Source organism: Euprymna scolopes, chromosome 18 (assembly GCF_053919585.1).
Source record: "Euprymna scolopes isolate OS-2025 chromosome 18, ASM5391958v1, whole genome shotgun sequence".
NCBI classification, from domain to species: domain Eukaryota; kingdom Metazoa; phylum Mollusca; class Cephalopoda; order Sepiida; family Sepiolidae; genus Euprymna; species Euprymna scolopes.
This window is the reverse complement of record NC_136499.1, coordinates 77834813-77854083: the sequence shown is the minus strand read 5'-3', so window position 1 is coordinate 77854083 and position 19271 is coordinate 77834813.

The following is a 19271-nucleotide window of genomic DNA, read 5'->3' as shown; positions in this document are numbered from 1 at the left end:
TAAAAACTTCTATTGCATCAATTTCCAAATTTGAAATCTTATGGATGCAGCAATTGTATCCCTTTAACAATCTATAAATAGATTCTGTACATATGAAATGCAATCTTCAGAGAGCAATTTATGTGAATTCAAAGACGATCGTCCCATAAATTGTAAGGATGAGATATTAAAAGATTGCTATATAAACCCTGGGTATCGCTTTATTGTAAGTCAATAGTTTTTTGATTTCGAAATTGCTATGAAATGCAGAAAAGTGAAATTTGGTACACTTGAAGAGCATAACAAGGTGCCTTATTTCCCTGATTTTTGTAGAATTAAAACAAATATTTTGAAAATTATGATAATTTTTATATTTTCTGGTGATTTTAAATGTGTATCGCTTTCTTCAAAGTCTTCCAAAATGCATAGAAAGGGTCGATTGACAGCTAGTGAAAAGGAGCATGTTGTTGCAGGCCTTGCAGGAGGTTTATCTCTCATAGATCTAGCAAAGGAGCTTGGAAGACATCTTCATTCGTTGCAAATCCAAACATCAAACCAAGGAAGGAGAAAAACACAAGAAAGTCAGTTTCTGCTCATGATGTTAGAAAAATTCGCATTCAATTTATCAAGTAGCCGGGCAGCAACCATGCTGCTATATTTGAATACTTTCATTGTCCAGAAAGACACGCTGCAATTTCTTAAACGAAATTGAAAGAAGCATTAAGCACTTAGCAAGACCTTATTTAAACCAAACTCATTATGAAAAATGCTTAGCTTGGGGTAATGAATACACGAAAACCAGCATTGAAAATGTTCTTTTCACCGATGAGGCCAGAGCAATACTTGATGTATCAGATGGGTGGGCCAAGGTTTGGAGTCCTCTTGGATTCCCTACCCCTTATCTATTCCGTCGTCAACAGGGAGGTGAAGGTGTCGTGTTCGGGTGGAATAATCTGCAATGAATTAATTGGACCATTTTGAGTTCCAGAACAAACCAGTCTTATATTTTATTTTTAAATCAGCATTTGTCACCATAGCTTGATGACCTACTATTGGTGAATCACTGTAAATTGATTTTTATGCACGACAATATGACATCCCCACTCAGACTTACCTTAAGTCATTAGACATTAGTGGAGAAAATTTGATGACATGGACACCTTGTTCTCCAGATATAAACTCAATCGAGCAGCTCTAGTCAATAATAAAGATGAAAGGTTATGAAGGAGGTGTTCAATTTTCGTCGAAGGATGAAATTTGGAAGAAGATTTTGAAAATTTTCTATAGCATCACATCAACTCAAGTCCACCGATTGACATAATCAGTTGACAAGAGGCTATTCAAAATGATTTTAAAACATGGGAGTTATGTTGATAAATAAATATTTCCTTAAACAAAATAATATGAAATTCGTTCTTGTTTTTGATTAATATTATTACTGGATATGTTCTTTATTTCATATAACTAGAAATATGAAGTTAGAATATTGTTTTATTACCAAAAATATACATTTTTAGATACTTGCAATAAAGTGATACACACTTAAAATTCCCAGAAAATAGAAAAAATAGCATAATTTTCAAAATATTTTTCAAATTTCACAAAAAAACAAGGAAATAAGGCATCGTGTTATGTACACTTCTTCTGTCACTTCATATAATTAGTCACCTGATATTATTAGTGTATACTATTTTCTGTGGTCCTGGATATGATCTTAAACTGTATCCGATGGTGAGGCCCCAGCTTGCGGGCTTTGGGGAGTGTGGAGCCACCCCTTAATTGCGATTGCTCCCAGGTCCACTCTAATTCGATGTGGTAGTACCTGTTAGGGTCCCAATTATGGGTTAAATGGAAACCGACTTGAAAAAAAAAAAACAAAAAAAAGCAAAAAAGTAAACAAAAACAACCAACTTATTTTCTGTTAATTCATATTAATAATATAAACTACTTCCTGTCAACCCATATCATTTGTGTATGCTATTTTCTTTCACTTTATATTATAAGCATGTAAAATTTTTCCCTCTTTATATCATAGGTGTATACTATTTTTTGTAACTCCATATTATTATTGCATACTATTTTGTGACAGCTCATAGTATTAATGTATAATATTTTCTGTCAGCTTTTATGATTGGTGTACACTATTTTCTCTCACCTATATTATTAGTGTACAGCATTTTCTGTCGCTATAATTTCAGTTAATGACCTGATATTTACTGCTTTTTATACATTAGTGTTACTTAATGCTGTTCATCATCGTTGCACATCTACAGATAAAATCCATTTCATGCTCACATTTAATTATTTTTTATCTGCTAAATATTTTATTTGATCTCTACTACAACAAATGGCGCTAGTTTGTTATGACTGAATTTAATTGCTATTTTTAAGTGATAGTGGGAATTTACAAGATGTCAAACTCAATTATTTAATATCTTTCAATATATTTTTCTTAGATAAAATACATGCGAGATGTTTTTTAATTTGCTCAACGTATACGTATGCATATGCTGCATTGTTAACCTATATGCGCATGGAACATGTTCTAATTATGCTGCATTGTAAAATAAAAGAAACACTAAATAAGCTTTTCATATATTTCTTTTCCTTTGTGTTAAAATCATCTTCACCTATATATTAAGAATAATAATTGTCGAATGTACATGTTAAACATTGGGATAGTTACATGCAAACATCTGTTTATGCTTCGTATCTTAACATAAGATACATGTTTAATAAATAAGTTATAATAAAAGGATAATAATTTATTTTTTTAAAAATGGCTTCTGTAAGACATGAAATAATATTAAAAAATTTGTTTCTTTAGATATTCTTTCTGCTATGTTCAAATGAAGCGAATGATCTTCGATTCATTCTCAACTTTATCTTTTCACATTTATATTTAATTTCTGTATCTTCAGTTGCATTGCCAGCTTGTTGGTAATGAAAGCAAAAACACAACACAGCTTATAAAGAAACTATCAAGTACAAATCCGACCATCTACTTTTGCCCAAGAGGATGGTATCATGGTGAACTAACATATACTACACGCCTACAATGACTAAGAGAATCGTATCATAACAACAGAACTGATATAACACTGTACCTACATTGAAAAGCAAAAAGGTAATTCTGGGAGGATAGTATTATGATGAATGAAAATATGCTACACCACACCCCAAAGAGAGAAGGTAGCGCCCCCACAACCACCACCATCTAAAAAGGAGGTGATAATATATAGGAGAATGGTATCACAATGAACTACACTAGCCTACTGGAGATAATGCTTGGAGGATAATGTCATAACAACAGAACAAATGCTACACTGTCCCTCCTCCAAAATAGAGGAGATAATACCTGTGAGGCTTGTCTAAGCAAAAGAGGAGTTAATGTGTGTAAGTGTGATATCATGACAGCAAAAAGATACCGCACTTTCCCTCACACACCCCAATGGTCACACAACAACAGAACAGATACTACATTAGTTTCTCTCCCATAGGAGTATCTAATACTTGGGAGAATTACCTTCATCCCCTAAAGAAGGAGGAAGTGATTCCTGGAAAGACGATCTTATGACATCGAAACCGATACTACACTATCGGCCCCCACCCCATTAAATGCTAATACATTAGTATGTTAAATCAGTTTTTTCATTCATTTAAAACTGCCAAGTTATGATTTTTTTTTAATTTTTATGGTCCCTTTGTATTTCTTTGCTAAGGTCAAAATGCAGTATTTGTTCTCAGCATCCCGACTTCATCAGATGTTTTACTATCAATTAAACTATTACATATATATATATAATAAAATATAACAATGCATATTGCAAATGTATATTAATTTATTAGAAACTATTACATAAAAGTGATTACACAAATTAAGAATATCTAAAACTATTTGTGGGTGTTGGCAGATTGTTATATTTACTGTATTTCAAAATTCTATGTTGTATCACACAATTAAATAAGCATAAACCGTTTTGATGTTAATAAAGTTATGAAAGGTGGAAAAAATTTTCGTATTTATTTCTTTGGATATAAACCTTTCTTTATGAGTTGAGTTTGTACCGTTGAAAATGAAAGTTGCTTAATGTACCTTAACCGATCATGTAATGAGACATGTTCAGTTTAAGAGTAAATTAAAGCAGGAAAAAAGTTATTGCCAAAGATTGGATAAGACTTGACTGTGTGCCCCTCATAACTCATTATCTCACTTTTTATGCTTTAGTATTTCTTCTTGCATGCTTTCATGTTCAATTTTTATAAACTATCTACATCCCGCACATCATATGGGATGTCAACTCATTGGTATTGGTTTATAATTTCGTTCCTGTGATGTACTACTAATCCTTGGAATCAGCTGTTTCCTTCGTAACACACTAGAGTCAAATGTTTGTCGTCTTTTAAAACGTTCATCAATCGAATCAGTCTCATTTGAAACAATATCAGTCAGCATTTAGTATAGTTTTAAAATTCATATCATCAAACGTTTTTGAATAATTCAAGCATTAACTTTGAACTCAAATGCCATTAGAAGACGTCAAAGTTTCGATTCAGCTGACTGTATTTCATCGTAATGTGTTCACGAAATAAAAAAAGAGAAAATGTAACTTCTAAATGTCATCAATACAAAGGTATCCTCAATGATGAATAGCTCAATAGTGATCCAGTTACAAATATATTTATAAAATGTTTAAATTAGAAATGAATCTTACAACTGATTACATTTATTTGATATTTCTATCTATATTATGTATTGCTCTTCTTATCTTGATTGTTGCTATTTCATGAGCCAATAAACACTGGGAGTTCAGGACGATGAAAGGATCAACACATATGAAAGTGACCTCTTAAATAGGTCAGAGATGTTAACTAATCATTAAAAAATAATGAACTGGTGATAGAGCAATGAAAAAAAAAATTAACAATACTGAGTTAATTAGTTACAATATAAGTATCTGACATGTACTTAGGTAAACATCATTAACATTAGGGTTATAAATGCAAAAATATCCTCGATTGTCTTAGTGAGAAAATTGCTAATGTCATAGGGTACAGCACAAACACGGGATGGAAATGAAACAAATTATACTGATCAAATAAAAATAAAAGTTTATCGAAACCTGTGTTATAGTATGAAAAGAATTTCGAGGGCACTGTTCCTGTGCTAAAATAAAAATTATTTTACAATCATATATTCTTAAGATTCAAAATTGAAATTGATATTTTTATTTTACTATTTTTGGCCGAGTATTGAGATCTCATTGGCCAATATATTTATTCTATTGGGTTTATATCTAAAAAGTATATCATAAAGAAATAAAAGAATAAATATTCTCAAATGACAATCTTTAATGGACGAAAAACGGGGAGGGGTATATACATGCTTTTCTGCCAAAAAGTATTACGTTACAATCACATGCCAATAAGTTTCGCATGTGAAGCGTGTCAAATGTGTGCCAAGCAAACATGCATACACACATTGACTTACAGGCACACACAAATACGTACATAATCATATATGCAAACCATCACAAATAAACATACAAATATGCACACAATAGTAGACAGAATTTTGAATTACCACTGAGAAGATCTCATCCTGATTTATTATAATTTAAAGATGATTCTGAAACTGATTATAGTTTAGGTGACAGCCCTTACAGGCATCACACTAGCAAGCCTAAACATTAGCAATTGATGGGAGATTGTATTGCTGAAGTGTTGAGTGACACAACAGATACATTTTCTAACACACACACACACACACACACACACACACACACACACACACACACACACACACACACACACACACACACACACACACACACATATATATAGTAATTTATAAAATATATATGGCGATTAAGCTACACTGAATATTCGGCGTTTAATCCACTCTAGGATTCGTCAGGCTTATGCGCGAATTCTGTGGTTGTTTCTCGTTTTTATATGGTCCTCTTCTGTTGAGGATTTTAGTTAGCCAATCAGCTTTCTAGTATCCACCGCGCCCCTTCCTATCAGCCAATGGGCATGCATTTTATCGAACAAAGGATCTGTTTTAAAACTAGGTTAGTGGTTTAAGGCAGACATTTTCTTTTTTTTATATATAAATATACATATGTGTACATACATATATGCACATATATGTATACACACATTATATATATACATATGTGTGATCGTTTATGTATATTCATGTTTATTTAATTTATTTATTTGTTTATTTTCTATTGTTTTTGTAAGTTTTAAAACTATTTTGTATCGCTATCCTAGAGTAAGTTTTATTTTGTGAACACAGTTATTTGCTATTTCTCTTCTACAGTTTAATAGATGTTGGGGTTCTTTAAAGTACAGGATAGCAAATTTTTCATTGAGGCAGAGTTTACATGGGTCGTCTAAATGCCTACATGTGGTAGCTTGTCTTATTATTTTCCATTCGACTACCGGCAAATGTCCGCTTTCTTTGAGTTCCCAGTATTTATTCGCTAGTGTTGTTTTTATACGGTGTTTTTTTTTATTGTTGAATGTACTTTTGTGGTCATAGTATCGGGTTTTGAAATCTAAGGAAGTCATGCCCATGTAATATTTCTTGTTATTCGGGTTTTCTTTCGCAAATATTGTTGCCTGATAAACTACGCTTTTTGTTAGACATTTACTTTGAACTGGGCAAAGTGTGCGGTGTCTACAGTTGCATTTATCTTGTTCGTTATTAGTATTTTTATTTATGGTATGGTTGTTCTTGTCCGGGGTTGGTTTGTTATTATTATTATTATTATTATTATTATTTCTGCTAGTGTTAGTTTTATTTTTGTCATGGTGTCTACTTTTTTTATAGTTTATTTTGTTGTTGTTTACATTGTTTTTATTTAGTATTTTGTTATTATGTGCTTTAATTATCATCTCTAAATTTTCGCAACAACTGTAGGTATTTTTATTGAAGATTTTGTGTAAGGGGTTAGTTGCAGGAAAGTGCTTTTCAATAAGATCTAGAAATTTCTTGTCAAGTTTTGTTTTTAACATTTGATTGTATGGGGCCGTATACCAAATTATAGTTCTTTTTCTTCTATTTTTAATTTTATTATAGTTATTGGTGTTTTGTTGCTTATATTTGATATTGCTATTTTTGTATCCACTATTTCTAAGGGTTGTTTCGTAGATATTGGTTGACCTGTTAAATGCATTTTCATCGCTTGAGTTATTACTGAGTCTACTTAAGATCGAGTTGGGAATGTGTTTTATAATTGATGGTGGGTGATTGGACTTAGGGTTTACGTAAATTGGAGTAGCATTATCTTTTAAGTATGGTTCATATGTGTTTTTATCTAAGTTTAACGTGACGTCCAGGAAGTTTGTTATTTTTATGTTAGCTGATACGTCTGCTTTTAGGCCTAATTTTTTCATTTCCTTGTGTATGATTTTCTTAAGTTTTCTCCCTTGACTTTGTTGGAGTTTTTTTATTATAGCTAGTCCGTCATCTCTATATAGGCCGATATCCGTAGTATCGAATATGCTTGTGAGGGTATATAGAATGAATAATCCCACAAGATCTGATGCCTCTGCAGAATCCCAGGCACCCATCACCAAATCAAACGAATTTTTCATTTTAGTTTTTATCCATTGGTTATTTTTATTTATTAGAACTGATTTTCTACATTTTTTAATGATGTTGATTTTTTCCGAGGATATATCAGTGTATGCCTCGGCAAATTCTAGGGCAATGTTAAAAAGTTCTTCGGATATCGAGGGATAAAAGTCTATGATGTCAAACTGTATAAACGTACATTTATCTTTATTTTCTATATTTTTAAACCAGGTGATTGCTTCGATAGTATTTGCCCACTGGTTTAGTTCTAGGTCTTGTTTGATTTGTTTGTTTACTCTAGAAAGTATAGTTTTGCTAATTCTACCTATTTCTGGTTTAGTTGGGTTCATCAGGCGGGTGCTGGGATTATTATTAAAGTCCCATTTGTGGTCTTTAAGCAGAATGTATGCCTCTCTAGCTTTTAATTTGCCAACTTTATCGCTAATTTTTAATTTATCGGTAATTTGTTTAGTTTCAGTATTTATTATATCTATGTAGTCGCATTCGTTTGTGTCTATTTTTTTGTAATTTTTTGTAATGTTTTCTGTGATTAGTTTGTTATATTCTTGCTTATCTATTTTATAAAAGTTTCTGGTTTTATCTGCTTTTACAAAGATTTTATTAGAGTTGTTTATGTTTCTAACGATTTTGTGTAGTCTCCGTTGTTAGGTTGATTGTGGAATTTTAAGTTTTTAATTACGTTTAAAATGTAATTTTCAAGGTTTATCAAAAGGTCTACGGTTTTCGCATTTTTAAGGGTTTTATATATATATATATATATATATATATATAACTACTTCATTTACTCACATAAAATCAATATACGAAAGTATAAATTTATGCGTAAACTTTAAGTATTTACTTCAAAAGTGCTCAATACATAGGTAGAGCTAGTTAGTAAGTTATAAAATATATATGGCGATTAAGCTACACTGAACATTCCTCGTTTCATCCCCTCTAGGACTCTTCAGGCTTATGCACAAATTTTGTCATTGTCTGTCGTTTTTATATATGCACCTTCTATTGAGATTTTAGTTAGCCAATCAGCTTTCTAGTATCCACCGCGCCCTTCCTATCAGCCAGTGAACATGCACTTACCGGACAAAGGCCTATTTGACCTCTGGTTGACCTGTACATTTCTGTGTGCTCTATTTAGCCTGGATATCTAGTTTTTTGACCTGTTTTAAATCTAGATTAGGTTTTTTTATGTTAGTTTATATATATATATATATATATAATGTACATATATATATATATATATATATATATATATATATATAAATGTGTGATAGTTTATGTATATTCATGTTTATTTAATTAATTTATTTATTTATTTTCTATTGTTTTTGTTAGTTTTAAAATTATTTTGTATCGCTATCCTAGAGTAAATTTTATCATATGAACACCGTTGTTCGCTATTTCTCTTCTACAGTTTAATAGATGTTGGGGTTTTTTAAAGTACAGGATAGCAAATTTTTCATGAAGGCATAATCTACATGGGTCGTCCAGGTCTCTACATGTGGTAGCTTGTCTTATTATTTTCCATTCGACTACCGGTGAATGTCCGCTTTCCTTGAGTTCCCAGTATTTATTTGCTAGCGTTGTTTTTATACAGTGATTTTTATTGTTGAATGTACTTTTGTGGTCATAATATCGAGTTTTGAAGCCATACCTACATAATATTTCTTGTTATTTATGTTTTCTTTCGCAAATATTGTGGCCTGGCTTTTGGTTAGACATTTATTTTGAAGTGGGCAAAGTGTGCGGTGTCTACAGTTGCATTTATCTTGTTCGTTATTAGTATTTTTTAAAAATTTCTAGTATGGTTGTTGTTATCCGGCGTTGGTTTATTATTATTATTATTATTATTATTATTATTATTATTATTATTATTATTTCTGCTAGTGTAAGTTTTATTTTTGTCAGGGTGTCTACTTTTTTATTGTTTATTTTGTTTATGTACTGAGACTAAAGCTGCTTTCAGAAATGCCAGCAATCACTGTAAAAGAGTAATAAAAAATGCAAGAGAGCTATATGCTCAGTCCGTTAAATTTAAAGTAGCTGAGCAGCGGTTTGTTTCCCACCACTTCTGGCAAATAGCAAACAGGATCCTGAACAGAAGCGTGCGTTCTATCCCAACTATCATCAATGGACCTGAGGTCATCTCGTCAGCATCAGACAAAGCCAGACTATTTGCCAAGAACTTTGCAGCTAATTCTACCCTATGCGACAAAGGCCATCAACTCCTCATATTTACTCCTATAGCAGACAACACGCTATGCAACATACAAATATCTGTGCGTGAGGTCGCCAAGCTAATCAAGAACCTTGATTCCAGTAAAGCAACTGGCCCTGACGGCATTCCAGTTATAGTGCTGAAAAAGCTCCAACCAGAACTTACCCCCATACTTACAAAACTGTTTAAGTGTTGCCTTAAAGAGAAGTGCTTTCTAACACCCTGGAAAACCTCATCAGTATTCCCTGTATTTAAGAATTCAGGTGAAAAGTCATCTCCCTCTCAGTACAGACCAATAAGTCTCCTGTGTGTCATGAGTAAGTTGTTGGAATCCATATTAAATAAAGAAGTAGTCAACCACCTCAACAGAAACAACCTTCTTAGTGTCATGCAATATGATTTCCGCTCTGCAAGATCTACAGCAGATGTGCTAACAGTTATATCTCATAGGATTAGTGAATCTCTTGACAAAGGCTTCCTTTCTGGGGCAATTGCTCTTGACATATCGAAGGCCTTCGATAAGGTATGGCATAAGGGCCTACTTTGCAAGATTTCCAGCTACGGTATCACTGGAAATGTTTACTCAATCATTAAATCATTTCTCTCCGATAGAGTAGTAGTTGATGGGCAGAAATCAGAGGCCCAGAGTATTAATGCTGGAGTCCCTCAGGGGTCCATCCTGGGCCCAACTCTCTTCCTGATCTACATCAATGATCTCCCAAAACACATACTTAAATCATTCGTTGACATCTATGCTGATGACACGACCATCTATGGCAACACATCAAAGGCCGTAAATGACAAAGTTCTCTCTGATTCTTTCTCCTCTGATCTTGAGTGCGTGGTACAGTGGGGGAAGAGGTGGCTAGTCACTTTTAATGCATCCAAAATCAAGCTTCTATCCTTACATCATCAACACTCTGACCCCCATTTGGCATTAATTGAAATGGATGGGTCTCGTCTTGGGGAGGCTCCATGTTTTGACAAGCTTCTGGGTTTGACCTTTACTCCTGATCTAAAATGGGGCAAGTACATCAGGTCTGTTGCCACGGATGCTGGGAAAATGGTGGGATCCTTCTACTGCTCCAGAAGATATCTCACTACTGATGCAATTCTCTATCTGTATAAAAACCAAGTACGTCCAAGGATGGAGTACTGCTGCCACATCTGGGCAGGAGCTGCTAAACACATACATCTCTATGCATCCATACTTAGTAACAGTCTTACTGCATGCCCTAGCGAGGACAGCAACATTGACAGTTTGACTCGTGTTTATTTTCGTGTAAGTAAAACACATTTTGTAAGCTTCATTAACTTCGGCATCAACAAGAGGTACGTTTGATGCTTCGAAAACATTTGCTCTCCCCTTTTTTTCTATGTGGGCAATTTTTTCAAGGTACATAATCGATTCACACACACCAAACGTGAATTTCTATTATATGCTGTCCTTACTCTTTCTTAGTCAGCCCTTCTTCCTGTTTATACACCTATTTAAAAACCTGATTTCTTTTAAAGTTTGTTACGTTTGTTTTTAATATATCTCGCTCCATATGACTATAAACCACCAGGTTTCGTATATAAAAAAAGGATCATGTTTCTTAAAATATAAGCTATTATAGTCAAAATCAAACTGTATTCTCATTTTTAATCTTAATTTCTTCATTTTGTCTGGCCAATTTTACATTCTCCCCAACACCCTTTTTAGTAATATGTTATAGATTGAAACTTTTTCATTTTTAGTCTCTCAGTCTTGGTGTATTTGGTTCATAATCTACCATTAAACATCCAATCGTCATAAGATGTCTCCATTTCACAGGAATAGATCCTGGTTGAGATTAACAAATTCCAACAGGCAAGTGAAAAATGTATCTCACGAGTAGAGAAAAACAGTTTATATTTAGTTGAACTGTAAGATTTACTAATATTTGCAGTGGAAATAAATACGCTGCTACTACTACTAATCATAGAAAGAATTATGCATGCTTTAGATATGCTTTATTATATCAAGTATGGTTTATTATATCACTAACATGGGTTCCCGGCGTTGCCCGGGTGTTTGGAGGTGTGTATTGAGCAAAAAAAAAAAAGTGGTAGTAGGAAGGGAGGCTCGAACCCGTACCGCAAAGGAGGAAAAGAATAGGGAAAAAATGTGACGTCTTGCTGTTACGACCACCGCCAAACCGGAAGTGGCGTAGGTTTCAAATAAGGCTAGGCAATTGAAAAGAGAAAAATGACCCCTGTAGAAAAGTGTCCAGTTGAGGGTGAAGAAATTAATGTTTTAGCTAATTTTTCGATATTTGTCATCTGAAGGGGCGAGCTTCAAAACGATATTTATCTTGTGAAAATCTGTCGCCTTTGTTGAAAGTTTTAGGCAGACATGCAAAGATACATACATACATTTATATATTGGTAGCTCAAATTTTCGACCCAAACAAATTAAAAACCTCGCCTTATCTCTTAATACCCTTTATGTAAAATTTAAAATGTTTAGACCAGAAATTGTCTGAGTAAGTTGGTAGAGACCGCAGAGATCAATTTTTAAAGTTTGACCCCTATTATCGCCCCTTAATATTTATTGTTTTAGACCCAAATCAAGTTATTAAGTTAGATCCATGTCCAAGGAACCTATATCTAAAATTTCAATTGTTTATACTAAAAATTGGCGGTGAAGTTTGGTAGAGTTCTCAAAGGTCAAATCATTGAACTTTGACTCCTTAACAGCCAAATTTCTAGCCGAAAACGGACTACAAAGATTTACCCAAATCTCAATACCCTGTATATCAAATTTCGAGTCTGTAGACTGAAAATTGACAGAGTTATTGTGTAGGGAAATGCACACAAACAGACAGACGCTTTCACTTAGATTATATATATATATATATATATATATATATATATATATATAAGGCTATTGTTTTCCGGAAATTAAGTAACCATTGAAGTTATACCAGATTAATACAATAGTGCTCAATACCGAAGTAGAACAGGGTATACTTTTTGCATGTTTTCATATAAGCAGTAATATGTTGCTACAGTCATGAGCATGTTTCGGTCAGCTAGCTACCAATAACTAGAGACCTCTTCAGGCAATATTGCTTATACGAAAGCAAAATTTGCAATGAAAATATCAGTTCTTCCTCACCACAGCAAGTTAATATTAGAAGATTCCCTCAAATGTTGTGAAAAATAAGATTTGGTTGTATGTAAATAAGACCCACTAGAATATATATATATATATATATATATATGTGTGTGTGTGTGTGTATCAGAAGTACTTGTCGTTGACTGAATTGAGAAGAGTCTTCAAAAAATGGGGTCTGGTTTGTCTTCCACAGAGCAGACCCCATTTTATTTATAAAAGGTTATGAAAAGGGGGTGTGGAAGTAAAGAGATAGTTTCAAACTTTTGGGACATCAAAACAACTACAAAAGTATACAAATTACAGAATATAACAAAGCATAGGGAATGCTTAATATAATAAACCATACGATGTATGCAATATACTTATCTAATAACTAAAACTAATGGATCCATGCCCCAGCACTCTTCAAGAAAATAGAGTAACTGAAGAAATATGTCTCCAACCTTGAATAAGCTCCTGCTTTTGATTGTTTGATACGAACACATATGCCATGATATTAATGTAAAACAGCAATCGGAAAAGCAAAAGACAAATTTAAGTACGAAACATGTAAACTGTATAAACTTTATGTAATTGGCTCAAAACAAACTAGGAAAAGAAATAATAAAATTTTATTTTCAATTACTTTTGGGTTTGCCGGGAGAGAGTAGGGATTGATGGGGTGTGGTGAGTGCAGGAAAAGTTACATTTTGGGACATAGATTTGTATTTATATATAAAGTAAGTAGTTGAGAAGAATGAAGGAAACATAATTTGGCAAATATATATATATATATATATATATATATTGAAGGGAATGCTCTAAAAAGTAATAATCAACTAATAAGGATGTGTTTGCTGAACAATGAATAATAAATATGTATAAAAAAATAAAATACTGAGGTATGTATAAAAAAATAAAATACTGATGTATGTATAAAAAAATAAAATACTGAGGTATGTATAAAAAAATAAAGAAAAATGTATTATTACCCAGATGGGCTAAAATAGAATTCTTATATAGGTTTTGTTATGTTAGCATGCAGATATTATCAACGAGAATTGAAAAAAAGTATGTAGAATGTAACCAAATGCAAAGCTTTCTAGGTATGTACGAAAATACTGCATTATAACCCAAACAAGTTTCTTTAGAATTCTTTTGTAGGCTCTGTTTTGTTGTTAATCATCGAGAATTGAAAAAAGTATGCAGAATGCAAACAAATGTAAACATTTTATGTGAAGAGTTCTACGTATGTATGAAAAAAAAACACATTATTACAAAAACCAGCTTCCATAGATTTCTTTTGTAGATCTGTTTTATTATTAGTCATTCCGATAGCATCATTGCGAATCAGAAACAAGTTTTCTTTCCATATGTTTTGCGTTTGTTTATTTAAAATTCTGTGGCAGGTTAATATTCGTTGGTTATGTTGGTTTCTGCATTTGAAGATTTTCCTGAAGATTGCGGGTGTTTTCATTATTGCCACTTATTGTATGGTTTCAGTCTTTCTTTTTCTTCCAATTTCTTATGGTCTTTTTCAAGTTTTTTCAAGACTGTTTCTAATGCTCCTACAATTACTAGTATCATTAGTGATTTTCTTCATGCTCTATATTCATTTCTGTTCTTGGGCAAGTTTCACGTATTTGCTTCATTTTTCTGTCCCTTTGATCTGCACTCTGTGAATCGTTGGGATGACGAAATCTATGATTTGACATCTTTTCCTCCATGTTTACTATTATCACGTCTGGTTTTCTTGCTTGGATGGGGCCGTTCGTTTGTAATTCCATATTACAAAGAATTTTGTGATTTTCATATTTCCGGTGATTGTCTGTACCATTCTTCTTGCTTTCGTATACAATCGTGTGTGTGCTTGTATTCCTTTTCAGTTAGCTTCTTTTCTATGGAAGTAACATGCAGAATATTATATAAATAATAAAAAATAAGCTGTATCTAATATAATAAAGTATTGAAATATAGTTTAAATAGCTAGCAGCTGGTATCTTCTAGATCATACATTTTTTTTCACCAAAAATCACAAATCAGAAAATTGTAGATATTAGATAGTAATTTGGTATTAATTCTTTTTTTCTTCTTTTTTTTAAACTGGATTTTCCAATATATATAAGATAGTAAAAATAAAACTTCTATGTTATTTATTGGCTGATCTTTTAATTTTTTGTTAAAAGCCAAATGAAAAAAATCAATTTGTTTTGGTGAGAATAAATTTCTGATATTCTCTTATTTTAAAAGATCAAAGTCAATTGTCATTTTTGAAATAATATTTTGTATCTTCAAATCTATTTCATTTTAATCTATTTTTTGCAAATATTTTTGATTTATATATTTTAGTTAGAAAATATTGATCTTAAATTTTATTAGTGTCTTCAATATTCTTGATATTACAGAAGTATGGAAAACAATTTAAATACTAAGTATTGCATTTTAGAAACAATTTTCCTTAACGAATGATTAGAGTAACTACACTTACACGTCGTTTAATTTCTTAAATATTATTATAGTGCCCTAGAGAAATACCCCTCCTAAGATGGGTAAATTAATTGCCAGAACAGAACAGTTTTATACTCCCTTACAAAGATAATTTGGATCCACATCCACAAGATTTTGATTCTAGAAAATGTCTACAATTTAAAGTCTAAGCTTAAGAAAGCTAAAGAAGAAATTGAAAGCCTGGAAATCTTGTTTAATTAATGTGTAATAGGAAGTTCTGCACATATTGTGATCCCTAAAACCCTTTAAAACACCCTCAAAGAAACTGAAAATTTAACCCATATTTTTCAGTTGATGACTAATATTTATACTTAAAATTTCACAATGATGATAATTTTCAGGAAGAATTTCCATGTCTTTTTCATAATACTAAATTAAAATAAATAGAGTCCAAATTACGGCCCCTTATGCTCAGCGTGTGAAAAGGAAGAATGAAAGATAACTACAAGAAATGCTTGAATAAATGGAGAAGGGCTGGTATTATTTCAGAGTTTTCTTTCTCCTAAACTAGTTGCCCTCCCACGCATCGAGTTTAGTTTACCCTGCTATTTATCAGATAGCTAGAGGAATGAGAGATTGATTTCTACTTTTGCAAGAATTTTGTGAAAATAAGTGGTTGTACAGCCGCAAACACATTTAAACTGGTATTTACAAATTGTCGCCAATCTACGAACTGAACAGGGCCAGAATTTCTTACATTTGACTATCCAACAAAAATTGGTGTTTCAGCATGATATGGCCTCTGTTCACATTAGTTCTATTATAGAATATTTTTCTGTAGGCAGTCTTATTGACAGTTTCTAGTTTTAAGATTCTTAATTTTCTGAATACAGTAGCCGTCAGCAGAATCGTCGTTATTTTAAGAGAAATAATAAAATGTTATGTGTATAACATACGTTATGTCCCTTTTTCTTCTTCATTTGCGAATTTCTACATTTTGTTGAAACCATATTTTGAACTGCTCACAATATTTCACTGCTTAAAAAAAATTATGCTAAATGTTGATAAAAAATGCAAATATATAAAAAGAACAATTATTGATTATCGAATTAAAATAATTAGCTCTCGTGATTTCCCCTGATTTTAATTAATTATTTTTTCAAACTTTCGTGAATAAAATGTTGAGGTTTAGAAATTGTCTGATTAAATTCTGACGAATGATTGATGAACAGCGTTTTTAAAGAATTATTTTTATTTCATTGTAGTCTGAATAATGTCTTTCATTTGACAAAAATATCATTTTTCTCCTATGATTTTGTGGTGAATATCGTCTTACCTGGAATACTACTTACTGTCTACAATATTGAGCCTTGATTATTACTAAGAAATCCTGACCTACCGCCTTCTTTCATAAAAAATATGTTTTGATGAAAGTCAGTTACAACTCTGTTCATAAATAAGTAAAGTGTCTCTGAGTTGCATTTATACATTTGTAATTTTTTTCTTTCTTGACGAATTCAAAACTTAGACTTACACCCACAGATATTACCGCACTCGTAAAAACAGGTGGTGTTCCCTGGAGTTTGAGTGACAACAAATTTATCCAGATTTCAAGTACTCTTCACTTATTTCTATCGTAGTTTTAATCTATTTTTTGCCTTTACAGAAACCGTTCACAATGATATGGCTCTTTTTTTGTTGTTCATTCGACACTTCTGTTCTGATCTTGTTACATTTTCCAGATTGCCCAATAAGTGTCTTGTTTCTGTCAGGTTCGATTGTTCTGTTTGTATTCTTCCTTTCTTTACGTGTTGGTGAAACTAGCGTTCATTTCTTTACGTGTTGGTGAAACTAGCGTTCATTTCTTTACGTGTTGGTGAAACTAGCGTTCATTTCTTTACGTGTTGGTGAAACTAGCGTTCATTATTTTCAAAAGTTCCATTTTCTTTATACTTTTCAGATATGTATCTATATCTTCTCAGTCTTCTCCTCCCTTTATTAATTCTTCATGTTTTTTATTCTTTCCTCTTTTTGGTCGATTATGTTTTCTGGTATTTAGTTATCTGTTCTCTTGGGAGGTGACGGTGATCTAGTGTTTCACGACACGGATTGACGACTTAGGTGTCCCAAATTCAAGTCCAGTTCGTTCCACAAAAAATCACTTTTACTTAGGATATTGGCAACCTTCACCTAGTTCTTCTAGTAATCCCTGATGACTTTCTAGAAAGATTTCTCACTGGAAAATTATCAGGGAAACCAATGGTAATAGTAGAATATTCAAATTCATATGAATTTGACCTTATTCATTATTAATATAGTTTCTTCTTCTCCTCTTTTTTCTTCTTCTTCTTCTTCTTCTTTTTCTTCTTCTTCTTCTTATTATTATTGCTGTTGCTTATTGATTAGGTGTTTTCACACATGATATCATCAGTGATTGCTCTATAACCGGTGATGATCCATTGAGTTTGAGTGATAATAAGTCTCTCCAAATCTCTAGTACTCTCAACTTCTTTCAATGACTATGACAAACACGTTTGCATCATTGCAACAGCCTCTTATCATTGATTTCTCGCTGGTAACGACCATTGGTCTTTTATTGAATTTGATTATCAATAAGCTTTCATAAGGTCCTAATACTCCTTCAAGAGGAGGTCTGGTTAATGTTTTCTCTCCTTGGCCTTCTACTTCTACTTTACCCTTTACGACTCACATTGTGTGCTTTGTGTGATTATGAATCTTCTTGCAGTTTCAGTTCACTTTGATTCATATAGTGACGTCTACTTCTATTTGTGTTTTATTTCTATTACTGCTTGCATGAAACTGGTTAATTTATTTTTATTTCAGACTATTATTCTCATCTTTATTAGTTGTTGTTTTCATCTTTATTAGTTGTTTTCACGACGTTTCGGACAACTATTCCTCTGGCCTTCGTCAGGTGGTAACAGCGACGGATAGGAACTTCGAATCTCCTCACTGCATTCTCAGCAATCACTGCCATCCGTAGTTGTTGTTGTCTCACCACATTTTGGCCAAGTAAACCTCTGGCCGGTTTGGGTAGGATTGAAATCGCTATCTTCAGATGACAAAGGCCAGAGGAATAGTTGGCCGAAATGTCGTGAAAAACAACAACAAATAAAGATGAAAACAACAACTAATAAAGATGAGAATAATAGTCCGAAATAAAAATAAATTAATATATATAATGCTCATCTCAAAAATGAATTCCAATTAAGGAATAATATATATGAAACTGATTAACATTCATAATTTATGTGAGCTTGTTTCTGCATTCGAGAATTTTCCTTCTTATCATCATCTTCCTCCTCTTGATCCTTATCTTCCTCCTTCTCTTCCTCCCATATATTGTTTTCGATTGAAGAAGAAATGATAAAAACTCAGAATATTGTTTTGTTCAAATACAAAATAATCACACATTGAAAAGAAGAATTAAAAGGTACGGATTTACCTCAAATGCCAATTAAATGAAACTTATTTTACAAATTACACATGAAACAAAGATACTTGGAATAATGTTTAAATTTATTACTTCGATATTTATGAGAATTAGTTTTTTTTCTCTTAAAAATTTGTAAATTTGTTGTAGCAGTTTTATTGAATTGATTTATAATGTTTGTATAAGATTAATTAGACTTAAATCAGCAACAGTAAAGATGAAGATCTTGCAGATTCTCTCTACCTGGAACGTATGGTACAGTTGGGTAAAAAAAAATGTATAGTAACATTTAATACATTCAAACCCAAATTTCTATCTTTTTTCACAAATTAGAATACTATTTTATATCTGTTGCCAGATAAAACTGTTCATAATTTAATTAGAGATATTTTAATTATTTTAGTTCTTGAAAAATGTAAGTTTCTCATTAGCTCAAACTTCTAAG